General features: G+C 34.5%; 1 long non-coding RNA gene across 1 annotated transcript in view; it reads left to right on the plus strand.

Moving 5' to 3' along the window:
- LOC144376766 (uncharacterized) overlaps positions 1–12,356 on the plus strand; it is an 85,946-nt gene that overhangs the window by 49,132 nt on the left and 24,458 nt on the right. Inside the window, exon 2 of the long non-coding RNA XR_013437206.1 lies at positions 10,133–10,202. This is a non-coding gene — a long non-coding RNA (uncharacterized LOC144376766). The remainder of the gene's footprint in view (positions 1–10,132; positions 10,203–12,356) is intronic.

The raw sequence follows: 12,356 nt of genomic DNA on the forward strand, positions 1-12,356 counted from the left end.
TTTTGGTGCCTTTGTCTAATATAAGATAACTGTAAATATGTGGGTTAGTCTCTGTGTCCTCTATTCTGTACCATTGGTCTACCACTCTATTTTGGTGCCTATTGGTAAATTGAGCTGCAATAAACATTGATGTGACTATGTTCTGTGGTGTTTTCATTACTATTGCTCTGTAGTATAGTTTAAGTTCTGGTATACAGATGCCACCTGCTTCATTCTTCCTGCTAAGGATTGCTTTAGCTTTTCTGGTCTCTTATTTTTCCAGATGAATTTTATGACTGCTTTTTTTTATTTTTATGAGGAATGTCATTGGGATTTTGATTGGAATTGCATTAAATCTGTATAATGCTTTTGGAAGTATGGTCATTTTGACAATATTAATTCTGTCTATCCAAGAACAAGGGAGATCTTTCCATCTTGTAAAGCCTTCTTTAATTTCTTTCTTTAGTGTTCTGTAGTTTTCATAGTAGAGGTCTTTTACCTCTTTTGTTAAGTTGATTTCCAAGTATTTTATTTTATTTTTTGATGCTATTATAAATGGGGTAGTTTTTCTCATTCTCTTTCAGAGGATTGGTCACTGATATACAGAAATACCTTTGATTTATGGGTGTTGATTTTGTATCCTGCTACTTTGCTGAATTCATTTACTACTTCTAGACGTTTTCTGGAGGAATTTTGGGGGTCTTCTAGTTATAGAATTACATTGTCAGCAAATAGTGCTAATTTAAGTTCTTCTTTTCCTATCTGTATAACTTTTATTTCTTTCATCTAATTGCTCTGCCCAGCATTTCAAGAACTATGTTAAATAGAAGTGGTGAAAGAGGGCATCCCTGTCTTGTTCCAGTTTTTAGAGAGAATGCTTTCAATTTTTCTCCATTTAGAATGATGTTAGCCTGGGGCTTAGCATAGATAGCTTTTATGATGTTGAGATATGTTCCAGTTATCTCTAGTTTTTCTAGTGTTTTGAACATGAAGGTATGTTGTGTTTTGTTGAATGATTTTCCTGCATCTGTTGAGATGATCATATTGGTTCTTATCTTTAAGTCTGTTGATGTGATGAATCACATTTATTGATTTCCATAAGTTGAACCAACCTTGCATCCCTGGGATGAATCCCACTTGATTGTGGTGTACTATCTTTTTGATATGTTTTTGTATTCAATTTGCCAGAATTTTATTGAGAATTTTTGTATCTATGTTCATTAGAGATATTGGTCTGAAGTTTTTTTTTTTGTTGTTGTTGTTGTTTTTTTAAGGTGTCTTTGCCTGGTTTTGGAATCAGGGTGATACTGGCCTCATAGAATGGGTTTGGAAGTGCTCCCTCTTTTTCTATTTCCTGAAATAAATTGAAGAGTATTGATTTTAGTTCTTCTTTAAAGGTCTTGTAGAACTCGGCTGGGTATCCATCTGGTCCCAGGCTTTTCTTGGTTGGTAGGCTTCTGATGGCATCTTCTATTTCATTGCTTGAAATTGATCTTTTTAAAATGTGTATATCATCCTGATTCAATTTGGGCAAATCATATGACTCTAGAAATTTGTCAATACCTTCAATGTTTTCTATTTTATTGGAATACAAGTTTTCAAAATAATTTCTAATTATCTTCTGTATTTCTGTAATGTTTGTTGTGATATTTCATTTTTCTTTACATATGTTAGTAATTTGAGTTTTCTCTCTTATTCTCTTCATTAACATGGCTAAGGGTTTGTCAATTTTACTTATTTTTTAAAAGAACCAACTTTTTGTTTTGTCAATTTTTTCCATGTTTCTTTATTTCAATTTCATTGATTTCAGCTCTGATTTCAATTATTTTCTGTCTTTTACAGCTTTTGGTGTAAATTTGTTCTTCTTTTTCTAATGTTAAGTCATTTATTTATTGGCTTTTTCTTCTTTTAAGGCATAAACTCCATGCAACGAACTTTCCTCTTAGAACTGCTTCATAGTGTCCCAGAGATTTTGATATGTTGTATCTGTGTTCTCATTCACCTCTAAGAATTTTTAATCTCCTCCTTGATATCTTTTGCAACCCATTGTTCATTTAGTAGCATATTATTTAGTCTCCAGGTGTTGGAGTAGCTTTTATTTTTTATTTTATCATTGATTTGTAATTTCATTCCATTATCATCTGATAGAATGCAGGGTAGTATCTCTACTTTTTTATATTTGCTAAGAGTTGCTTTGTGGCATAATTTATGGTCTATTTTAGTTTAGAGAAAGATCCATGTACTGCTGAGAAGAAAGTGTATTCATTCATTGAAGGATGAAATATTCTATATATGTCAGTTAAGTCTAAGTTATTGATTGTATTATTGAGTTCTATAGTTTCTTTTTTGTTTAATTATTTACTTTTTAGTTGTAGTTGGACACAATACCTTTATTATATTTATTTATTTTTATATGGTGCTGAGGATCAAACCCAGGGCCTTGAACATGCTAGGCAAGCACTCTATGCTAAGCCACAACCCCAGCCCAAGTTCAATAGTTTCTTTGTTCAGCTTTTTGTTTGGAAGATCTATCCAGTGGTGAAAGAGGTGTTTTAAAGTCACCCACAATTATTGTGTTGTGGTCTATTTGACTCTTGAACTTGAGAAGAATTTGTTTGATGAATGTGGATGCTCCATGTTTGGGGCATGTAAATTCATTATTGTTATGCCTTGTTGATGAATGATTCTCTTAAGCAGTATGAAATGTCCTTCTTTATCCCTTTTGATTAACTTTGGCTTGAAGTCTACTTTATTTGATATGAGGATGGAAACCTGTGCTTGCTTCTGCAATCCATGTGAATGGTATGATTTTTCCAAACTTTCACCTTCAGTCTGTGGATGTCTTTTCCTGTGAGATGAGTCTCTTGGAGGTAGCATATTGTTGTTGTTTTTGTTGTTGTTTTAATCCAATCTGTCAGTCTATGTCTTTCGATTGGTGAGTTTAGACCATTAACATTCAGGGTTATTATTGAGACATAATTTGTATTTCCAGCTATTTTTGCTTATTTTTGATATTTAACTTGACTTGGTTTCTCCTTTGATTAGTTTTTCCTTTAGTATAATACATCCCTTTAATGATTTTTATTGTTGTTTTTCAATTCCTCTTCATGGAATAGTTTGCCAAGGATGTTCTATAGTGCAGTCTTTTGAGTTGTAAATTATTTTAACTTTGTTTATCATGGAAGGTTTTTATTTCATCATCAAATCTAAAGCTTAATTTTATGGAATATAAGATTCTTGGTTGGCATCCATTTTCTTTCAGAAATGTTTCATGGTATGTTATGTTTTTGTTTTCTTTCATATAAAATATTTTAGAATTATCATGTAATTTCTTCTTCATCACATTGAATTTTTGTGGGTGTGTTCTTTAATTTCCACATATTTGTGAGTTTTCTGAATTTCCTTCTGTTATTAATTCCTAATCTATTCTTATTTTTGTTTAACATATGGTGTAACCATGAAAATATTTCATGTGCTTTTGAGAAGAATTGAAAAATTTGTATTGTGCTATTGTTAGGTGGAGTGCTCTAAAGATATATGTAAGATTTGTTTGAATTATAGTTTAGGTCAACTCTTCTGTTTCTTTCTTGATCCTTTGCCTTGTTGCCAACCCATTACAGATTATTGGTTATTAAATTGTTCTGTTGTTATTGTTGAAATGTATATTTCCTTCAGTGATGGCAAGTCTTACTTCTTGTATTTTGAGGTTCCTCTTGGGGGTATCTTTCTTTGTAATTATATATTTCCATGATGGGTTGACCCTTTTATACTTAGAATATGACCTTCATTGTATATGTTCATAATTTTTATCATAAAATGATTTATTTTGTATCATATTAGTACTGCCACTCCAGTTCTCTTTTGGTAACTATCTGCTTTTTAGTTTAAATTTATTTTTATCTTTATATTTAAAATATATTTCTTGTACATAATTACATATTTTTTAAACTCCATTCTGCTAATCTGTTTTAATCAGTGTGTAGTCTATATTTAGGACACAACATCTTTGTTTGTATGTGGTGCTGAGGATCCAACCCGGGCCGCACGCATGCCAGGTGTGCGCGTTACCGCTTGAGCCAAATCTCCAGCCCCATAGTCTATATTTATTTAATGTAATTACTGATAAAGTAAAATTTATAAGGCTATTTTACTACTTCTTTTCTATAGGTTTTGTTTCTATTTGTTTCTCTTTTTTTTTCCATGTTTACCTTCTTTGTATTAAGTAGATATTCTCTAGTGTATTGTTTTAATTACCTTGTTTCTTTCATTGTATTTTTTGGATTTATTTTCCTAGTGGTTGCCCTGGGATTCACCATGAACTTTTTAACTTAAAATATTTTTCTTTAGAATTAAAACTTACAACTTAATTTCAGTAGTATATATAAACCTTGTTCTCATGTAGCTCCATTGCCTCCCCACTTATGCTTGCTATTCTCATCATATAACTTACATATTAGTACATTTTAAGCACATTGACACAGTTTTCTGTCTTCTAACTACATGAAAGAAAAGTGTTACAAACTAAAATAAATTTATATAGTTTTTTATATTCACTTATGTAATTGCTCTATTGCTCTCTTTATTTTTTCGTTTTGACTTGGGTTGCTTTCTAATTTCCTTTCATTTTGACTAATGGACTTCCTTTAGTTTTTTTTTTTTTTTTTTTTTAGGGTAGATTGGCTAGGGATGTCACTTTTTGTTTAACTGGCAAAGTCTCAATGTCTCCCAGATTATTGAGGGGATAGTTGCCAGATATAGGATTCTTAATTAATGCACCCCTGACCTAGTACTTTAAACATGTTCTCCCACTTCTGTCTTTCATGGTTTATGATAAGATGTTCTTATGGTTGGATTTGAGGTGTTCCCCAATGTGAAACAATGCAAGAAGGTGCAGAGAAGAAATGATTGGGTTATGAAAATCATAATTAATCCCATGATGGACTTAATTGAGTGTTGGCTAAAGGCAGGTGGGGTATGGCTGGAGGCATGGCTTTGGGGTGCATATTTTGTATCTGGCAAGTGGAGTGTCTCTCTCTGCTTCCTGATCATACATGTGAACCAATTCCCTCTGCCACACTCTTCTGCCATGATGTTCAGCCTTACCTTGAGCCCTGAGGAATGAAACCTGCTGTCTATGGATTGGGACCTCTGAAACTGTGATCCCCCAAATAAACTTTTCCTCCTCTAATATTGTTCTGGTCGGATCTTTTAGTCACAAGGGCAAAAAAGCTGACTAAAACAGATGTATTCTGTTAATGTTATTGAGAATCCCTGTGTAGAAGAAATAGCTTTTGTGTGGGTGATTTTAAGAATTTCTTTTGTTTTTGACTTTTAGTAGGCAAGTTATGATGTATCTAGGTGTGGATTTCTTTGAATTTTCCCACTGAAGGTTTGTGTTTCTTGGATGTATAGATTAATGCTCTTCTTTGGGAAATTTGAGCCATTATTTCTTCAAATATTTTTTCCTGTTCCATTGTTCCATATTTCCTGTGAATCTTATTATACATATGGTCCCACAGGTTCTGAGGTCTTGCTTATTTTTCTCCATTTCTTTTCCTTTTTGTCCCAGACTGGATCATGTAAATTTACATTTATGTTCACTGTTTTTTTTTTTTTTTTGTAATTCAAATCTGTTGTTAATCCAGGTGGTCACTTCAGAGTAGGTAGTTTTCAACTATGGAATTTTATTTATTTATTTCTATCGATTTCCTCTGTTTGGTGAGACACCATTCTCATGTTTCTCTTTAATTTTTAGGTATGATTTTGTTTAGTTCCTTGAACATATTTGTAGTAGCTGATTTAAAAATATTTGTCTAGTAAGTTCAATAACTAGCCCTTATCTGAAAGCTTTCTATTGATTACTTTTTTCCTATGTATGAACTATACTTTGCTGTTGCTTTTTATGTCTCATGATTTTATTTATTTATTTTTTTTGAGACTGGACATCTTAAATAGCAACTTTGGAAACACAGTCCTCCATTTCCCAGGGTGTGTTGTTGCTTTTGCTATTTAATGATTTTCCTAGATTAATTTTATGAGAACTATATTATTTATTGTATGTAATTTTGACCACTGTATGCAGAGTCTGGCCACTGGAGTCTTTGCTTTAGATATCTTAGGGAACATAGATTTCCATAAGTTCTTACAACATGTTAGTCTCCAAACATCACCTAGGATCTGCTATGCTTTTATGGACATCTGAGGTAGTTAGTTTAAAGCTTGATCTAAGCTTTTACTTCTTGTTGGAATAGAGCCTCAAAGTCAATCACTGGGGAGATTCTAGAGTCTTCTTGTTCCTGGACATGGACACAACTCTGCACATGTGTGTGGCCTTACAGATTCCCAGGAATACACTGAAGCTTTTAAAACCTCCTATGGTAATCTCATTACCCAATGTTTTTCTCTTAAGTATTTTCTTAGTCCAACCGGTGCTGCTTAATTGATATTAATAATTACCCTGGATTGTTTTTGAAAAATTATCTAGATATATGATTGCTTTTACAAAGTAAGCTTTGAATTAAGTCAATTAAACACAAATCCTGAGAAAGAAGCTATTCAGAGATTTTTCCACACAGATCAATTGGTAACGTTTTTGAAGAGATGGGGCTTTGGGCAAACTCTAAATCCATTTTTTCCTTCTCTGTCAGCTGCTGGTGTGCTAATTTTTGCAGCTCTCCTGGATATGAAACTATTGGTTTTCAAGGTTATTGCATATCCAGAGAAAGGGAAATAGGAATGAAATGAGTTTAAATGCCACAAAACTCACTGTCATACTGAAATTCTATTGTTGTTGTGGTTTGTAGTGCTTTTTTTCTTTTTTCTTTTGTTTGCTTATTTGTTTGTGTTTGGTTTTTAATAAGCGCTTCCCCCAAAGGGGAATGAGATACCTTCTACCTTTCTGGCACCTGTGTGAAATATCTCTTATTGGCTATTTTTTAGGCCTCAACCCTACATTCTGTTCTCAGTTTTAGTTCTATAGCATTGCAGCAATAACCTATTATGTGGGGATTAGATTCAAAATTTAATACCTATGCCAATTGATCAAAGCCAATTTTTAAAAAATGTAATAGACTTTTGGCTTATTTGAGGTTCAAAAGTCAACAATGATTTTTAAAAAATTGTTTTTGCATGTATCTAATTCCAGGAAATCAAATGCATGTATGGTGGGTGACTTGCTGAATTTCTGTAATCATGCTTGAAACTAAGGCTATTGTTATTTATTTAACAGAGAATATACTATCTAATAATCCATAAACTCCCTTAATTTCCTTTTTTAGAATTATTATTCTCTGCCTAAACAAAATATTCACTGTTCTCAATTTTGTAGAAGTCCTAAGGTTTCTAGACTTCAGTTGATGTGTGGCCATCAAGCTAGTCCATTATTGTATAGAGCTAAGAAATGACTCTATTGTGCTAGCTTTGTTGCCAAACAGTTCTTCACAGCACAGTCTTCTCTGCCATAGCATTTGGACTTTATTTAATCCACGTATTTTCTGGGAACATTCCCAGGTCTTTGAACATGTAGAGTAAAAGCAGAGGATTCACATATTGATTCTTTGCCATTACAAATTTAATGGTAGGAAATCTGCCATCTGGCTTAGTTTTAGGCATCTCATGTTTGTTTCAGGAATGAGGAAGGCAGCTTGAAACAGTAATTGCAATTTTGAAAAGACCCCAACTCCCACTTTGTTAACAAGGAGTTGTGAACACTGGTGGTTCAATTCGGGCATATTGGCTCATAGCTATCATCTCAGCTATTCACGGGCTGAGGCAGGAGGATCTCAAGTTTGAGGCCAGCCGCAACTTAGGAAGACTCTCTCTCAAAATAAAAACTTAGGGCTGGGGTTGTGGCTCAGAGGTAGAGCGCTTGCCTAGCATGCAGGAGACACTGGACTGGATCCTCAGCACCACATAAAATAAAACAAAGATACTGTGTTCACCTATAACTAATGCATAAATTTTTTAAAAAATATAAATATTTAAAAAGGGAATGAGAATGTAGCTCAGTGGTAGAGTGACCTTTGGTTCAATCCCCAGCACTACCATTACTACATTGGTGTGTGTGTGTGTGTGTGCATACACACACACACACACACACATACACACAACAATAACAAAGTAGGGGGAGTTCAGGGATTTTGTATTTTGATGTTTCTAATTTTTTCTAAGATTTGAAAGTCTAAGATCCTACAATATTTACCATTTTCAATGCTAAGATGTATCATGGTAACTCATGAAAACTTTTAGTTCTATGAAAACTTTTAGTTCTAAAACATGCCTAACAGACGATGGGGGGTTTAAAACCAATTGTGTTTCTGAGAAACCCAAAGCTATTCCTAAAGTTGCAGTCAATTAAATTGATGAAATGTAGCAACTAAAATAGTAATAAAATCAATTGAGGATTTTAATTTTGGGGTTTATCCTACCTAATTTTTAGATTGTTTTAAAGTGAATGATGTGATGAGTTGGACAGGTTTGTAAAAAGCACTTAGTGAAAAATACCAAGGTCTTAGACTCCCTTACAATTCATTAAACCCATCCATTTTCTCCCTTTTTCCTTCTCTTCTTCTTTCCATTGACACAAGTTTAATAATCAAACAGGACATATTAAATCGTGATGCTTTTTTCTCCTAGTTTTCCCCTCCTCATTTTAAGGTTGAAGCTATGTTTTGCCATTTCCCTGTTCTGGAATGTCTATCACGTACTCTGTAGAAAGCAGGAGCTCTGACGTGCTCCTTTAGTTCTATTCAGCTTTGTTATTATTTTGTTCATAATCCTAAAGCCATGAAAGATTATGCTGGTGTCTAAAAAGGGGGAGTTCAGAACAGATGTGTGTGTTAGAAATAAGCTGAACAGAGAGAGAATGTCCTGATAAATGGAGAAGGCAGGAAAACTTCAACTTCCTACGAAGAGAAGCACTTATGCTCAAGGGTCCAGTTGCCTTCGGGTTGAGGCAAGACCTCAGAGAGAAATGGCTGCCATCTGCTCTATGTCCCACTCTTGCCTAAGAGTCAGATGCTCAAGACTTAGAGGAAAGCAGCAGAGCAACTTCTTCTGAAGTGGCTTGTGGTCTCAGATAATTATGGGTACCCCAGGGGGCACCAGATGGATGAGTGACCATCAGGTGGGCCTTCCCAAAATCTTGGTGCTATTTTGTTCCTGGTGTTTTAACACCACCATGAAGTGAAGAGGGAGGAATCCTACAACATTAAACTGGAGAACAGAATCAATATTAGGTTAACTGAAAATAAATTTTAATAGGAAATTTCTTGCCCACCTGATCTTATGGGCTGAGATTCTGACAAATATCTTGATATACTTTGTTTTTTTGTTCCTGATTTGTTCTTCCTACCTCTCTTCTGCGCTCCTTTCCTCTCTTTTTTTTTTTCCATTTTCCCTCTCTCCCTCTCTTTTCTTTCTTTCTTTTTTTCTTCCTTGGTGTCTTTCTGTAGTTAATCTGAGTCATAATGATTGGTGACTTTCTGGAATGATTAGCTTGATAGGGTGGAGTATTGTGTTAATGAAACAGAGGTCCCAGTTTTATATTTTCACTCCTCTAGAAAGCTTTGACTGAAGATGATTCCCTATCCATCAAGAATTCTACAAACAGACAGGCATGGTGGCACATGCCTATACCCCTTCTACTCAGGAGGCTGAGGCAGAGGGAATCACAATTTTGAGGTCAGTCCCAGCCTTTAGCAAGAGCCTGTCTTGAAAATAAAAAAAGGAAAAAAAATGTCTAGGGGTATAGTTCAGTGGTTTGGAGTGCCCCTATGTATAGTCAGCAGTACCACCAGTAAACCAAAATCCACAAATAGGAATTTATTCATCATATGGAATTTCATAAATGATGAATGATCATGCCTAAAAGAAATATGTCACTATCAGCATGAGTTAGTGCTGCCAGTAGCTAATGTCCATATATAGGAGACAGGAGCACTTCACGTTGTACTCAAGGGAAATCATGGGTTCTGTGTTTCAGAAATGATAATGTAAATGGAAATAATGATGTTTTTCTTCTTAATATAGTGGCATTAGTTGGAATGGAATTATTAGTTGTGGATTGTGGTAGCTAAAGCTTGTCTGCTCAGTAGGTTTGGTTTTCATTGCCATTTCCATTTTTCTGCTAAGAATCCTCTTTCTTTTGCTACAGAACATCTGCTATGGAAGTGACCACAGGACCTGCCCAAGCAGAATACCTGTCTTCTCAGGACATTGACTGGGTAAAGGATGACCATGATGATAAAAATTGATTAAAACACTTAAGGGAATATTTCAGTAGCATTCCTAGCTATCAGTATAATTTAAGCCTAGAATTGATAGTTCCCAGTTTTTGCTACTACATGAGGAAATCTCATCTAAAAACAAACAAAAAAAGCAAAACAAGAAGAATGAAAACATTGAGTCTACAGATTCAGCCTATCTCAGGCTTGATAATTTCTTGAACTTCTTATACATTAGCCAATATAAATGACCCCCACCATTGTTTTCCTTAAACTACTTTGACTTGGGCTTCTGACATTTGCTTTCAAAAGAATCTAATACAGAAATCACATCAAGTCAAGAAATAACAATAATCATTAAGGACAAACACTTTCCTGGAAAGCGATTCTAATTTGTAGCAAAAGAGCTAGTCATGGCAATAGCATATATCCAATAATATAAGCATTAATTCTATGTCTCAGCAGCATGTCTAACCTTGTTTTCTCTTAAAGGTCTCCAGTAGGAATCACTCCATAAAAACTTTTTTTGCTTCTCTGCAAGTTTTATAAATTTTGAGATATGAATTATTCCATATAGAAGGCTGCTGTGAGACCATAATGGTTTTTCAGAGAAGATAATAACTGTGTATCAATTGTAGCCAGAAGACCTTTTCTATTAAGTTGTGGAACATTGTATAATAATATACTAAGCATACACAGGGAAGGGCTCTATTATTTGCCAAAGATGTTGTAGGGTTCTGGATTTTTCTGTCTAAGAGAGATTGCATTTATTTCATTTTTTTAGTCTTTTTTGGATGAGTAGCCACATCAAACCAATTGATCACCAAAGTTTGTTTCTTGTTGATGGGTCATATTAGAGATGACATTATTTTGTATTTGAAGGCAGAATCTTTACAGAGTGGTATTCTTGCAAGTACTAGCAAATGAATAAATTTACTATTTTAGTCAGCTTTTTTGTTGCTGTGACTAAATGACCCGACCAGAACAATTGTAAAGGAGGTAAAGTTTCTTTGAGGGCTCATGATTTCAGAGATCTCTCAATCCACAGACAGCAGGCGCCATTCCTAGGGGCTCCAGGTGAGGCACAACATCGTGGTAGAAGAGTGTAGTGGAGAGAAGCAGCACACATAGATGATCAAGAAGCAGAGAGAGAGAGAGAGAAAGACTCACTTGTCAGATACAAAATGTATACCCCGAAGCAACGCCTTCAATGCCCACCCCCCGCCCAGCCAAACTTCACCTGCCTTTAGTACTCAGCTCAGCTCAGTTAATATCATCAGCTGATTAATTCACTGATTGGGTTAAGGCTATCTATCATAACCTAGTCATTTCTTCTCTGAACCTTCTTGTACTATCTCACACATGAGCTTTTGGGGGGACTCCTCATATCCAAACCATAACATTTACCATGCACTCCTGTTTGAAGTAAATGATTCTTTTTGTGGTATTCTGCTTAATTAGGAGAAAATTGAAATTATTCATTAAAACATAGTGCATCTCATTCCCCTTGACTTTTGTATTGGTTGGGCGATGGTATCTAGTGGTAGAAACTAGGTCAGGCTAGTTTAAGCAAAAAGTGTGGATTAATGAGCTTTTTTTTTTTTTTCTGTGAACAATTTATTTGACAAGAACAGTTTAGAGGAGAAAAAGTTCACCTGGGGCTCATGGTTTCAGAGGTTCAGTTCATTGCTCTGGGTCTGCAGTGAGGCATGACATTATGTTGGAAAACATGGCAGAGGAAAGTTGCTCAGCTTGTGGCTACTGGAAATCAGAGGGAGACAAGGGATCAGGGCATCCCAGTGACTTACTTTCTCCAGTCAAACCCCACCTGCCTACAGTTACCAAACTGTAGATCATTTAACTATCAATTCATTTATTGTTTTTTCCCCCTAAATTCTACATTTAATTTTTAAATCAGTTTTAACTAACGGGGTTAGTAATGATTTTTATTTTTATGAAATGTCCTCTTAGTACATAGTTGTATTTTCTAATTATTTCACTTCTAGTTTTTATTCCTATTTAACTGAATTTAGTACATAATTAAAACTTTCCAATTTCTTTCAAATATTTTGCTGCTTGTGATCATAGAATCTATTTTGTGCTATCAGTGTGTTAAATATTTTGCTGCTTGTGATCATAGTATCTAATTTGTGC

This window comes from Ictidomys tridecemlineatus, chromosome 4 (genome assembly GCF_052094955.1).
Source record: "Ictidomys tridecemlineatus isolate mIctTri1 chromosome 4, mIctTri1.hap1, whole genome shotgun sequence".
Taxonomy (NCBI): domain Eukaryota; kingdom Metazoa; phylum Chordata; class Mammalia; order Rodentia; family Sciuridae; genus Ictidomys; species Ictidomys tridecemlineatus.